Source organism: Eschrichtius robustus, chromosome 17 (genome assembly GCF_028021215.1).
Source record: "Eschrichtius robustus isolate mEscRob2 chromosome 17, mEscRob2.pri, whole genome shotgun sequence".
NCBI lineage: Eukaryota > Metazoa > Chordata > Mammalia > Artiodactyla > Eschrichtiidae > Eschrichtius > Eschrichtius robustus.
The window spans coordinates 69,948,459-69,950,767 of NC_090840.1; the positions used below are offsets into that span (position 1 = coordinate 69,948,459).

The 2,309-nt window shown below is 48.2% G+C and overlaps 1 pseudogene; it reads left to right on the top strand.

Annotated features, from left to right (window-relative positions):
• The first annotated feature begins 383 nt into the window (after positions 1–383).
• LOC137751063 (calreticulin pseudogene) lies at positions 384–1,633 on the top strand (annotated as a pseudogene).
• Positions 1,634–2,309: the final 676 nt, after the last annotated feature.

Below are 2,309 nucleotides of genomic sequence, written 5' to 3' on the forward strand. Positions count from 1 at the left end.
ACTACAGGCCAATATCACTGATGAACATAGATGCAAAAATCCTCAACAAAATACTAGCAAACAGAATCCAACAGCATATTAAAAGGATCACACACCATGATCAAGTGGGGTTTATCCCAGGAATGCAAGGATTCTTCAATATATGTAAATCAACCAATGTGATGCACCATACTAACAAATTGAAGGATAAAAACCATATGATCATCTCAATAGATGCAGAAAAAGCTTTTGACAAAATTCAACACCTATTTATGATAAAAACCCTCCAGAGAGTAGGCATAGAGGGAACTTACCTCAACACAATAAAGGCCAGTCCCTACTGCAGAGCTACTGCTAGAAAAGCGACTTAAAGGGCCCGTGCGCCACAGCCCCTTCGGCCCGCCATGCTGCTGCTCTGCCTTCTTGGCCTGGCCACCGCTGAACCCGCCATTTATATCAAGGAGCAGTTGACGGAGACGGGTGGACTGAGCGCTGGATCGAATCCAAACACAAACCAGATTTTGGCAAATTCGTTCTCAGTTCTGGCAAGTTCTACGGTGACCAGGAGAAAGATAAAGGGCTGCAGACAAGCCAGGGTGCCAGGTTTTACATTCTGTCGGCCAGATTCGAGCCCTTCAGCAATAAGGATCATACACTGGTGGTACAGTTCACTGTGAAACGCGAACGGAACATCGACTGTGGGGGCGGCTACGTGAAGCTATTTCCAGATGGTCTGGACCAGAGAGACATGCATGGAGATTCCAAATACAACATCATGGTTGGCCCGGACATCTGTTGCCCTGGCACCAAGAAGGTTCATGTCATCTTCAACTACAAGGGCAAGAACGTGCTGATCAACAAGGATATCCGTTGCAAAAATGATGAATTCACACACCTTTACATGCTGATTGTGTGGCCTGATAATACCTATAAGGCAAAGGTTGACAACAGCCAGGTGGAGTCAGGCTCCTTGGAGGACGATTGGGATTTCTTGCCCCCCAAGAAGATAAAGGATCCTGATGCTGCAAAGCCTGAAGACTGGGATGAGTGAGCCAAGATTGATGACCCTGCAGACTCCAAGCCTGAGGACTGGGACAAGCCTGAGCACATTCCTGACCCTGATGCTAAGAAGCCCGAGGACTGGGATGAAGAGACGGATGGAGAATGGGAACCAACAGTGATTCAGAACCCAGAGCACAAGGGTGAGTGGAAGCCCTGGCAGACTGACAACCCAGATTACAAGGGCATTTGGATCCACCCAGAGATCGACAACCCTGAGTATTCCCCTGATAGCAACATCTACGCCTATGAAAACTTTGCTGTACTGGGCTTGGATCTCTGGCATGTCAAGTCTGGCACCATCTTTGACAACTTCCTCATCACCAACAATGAAGCGTATGCTGAGGAGTTTGGCAATGAGACATGGGGTGTTACGAAGGCAGCAGAAAAACAAATGAAGGACAAGCAAGACGAAGAGCAGAGGCTAAAGGAGGAAGAGGAGAAGAAGCGCAAGGAAGATGAGGAGGATGAGGATGATGAGGAGGAGGACGAGGCTGAGAAAGTGGAGGAGGAGGAGGAAGATGCTGCCGCTGGCCAGGCCAAGGATGAGCTGCAGGGACCACACCACTGCCTCCAGGGCTGGACTGAGGCCTGAGTGCTCCAGCCACAGAGCCAGCCATGCGTCATGCAAAATAATGTCTCTATGAGACTGGAGAACTTTCATTTTTTTCCAGGTGGGTTCCAATTTGGGGTGGATTTTGTTTTGTTTCCTGCCCTACCTTTTTTTTGTTTGTTTGTTTGTTTTAACTGATGTTTTGTCTCTGATTCCCCTTCAGTCCTCACCCTTGGCCTTCACCTTTCTTGATTTGACCTGCTGTCCCCTTATCTCCCCAGATCCCTTAGTTCCCCTCCAACTTGGGGACTCGGCGTGGGGTGTGGTGTGGAGGAGATGCCCCAGGCCCAAGGTTCCATCTGCTCTCCTTCCTGGATCCCACAGGGGGGTAGGAGAAGAGGGTGACATCACCAGCCCCCCAGCACTGAGAAAGAATGGGGCTTTTAAGGCCTGAGCTCTGACTTCCCTCTCTCCTTTCTCCCCTGCCCCCAGGACTGGGCCACTTCCAAGTGGGGCAGCAGGTTCTAGCTTGGCTCGTACTGAGAATGTAAGAACTACAAACGAAATTTCTATTAAATTAAGTTTTGTGTCTTCAAAAAATAAAATAAAAATAAAAACATAATAAAGACCATATATGACAAACCCACAGGCAACATCGTTCTCATTGGTGAAAAACTGAAACCATTTCCACTAAGATCAGGAACAAGACAAGATTGCC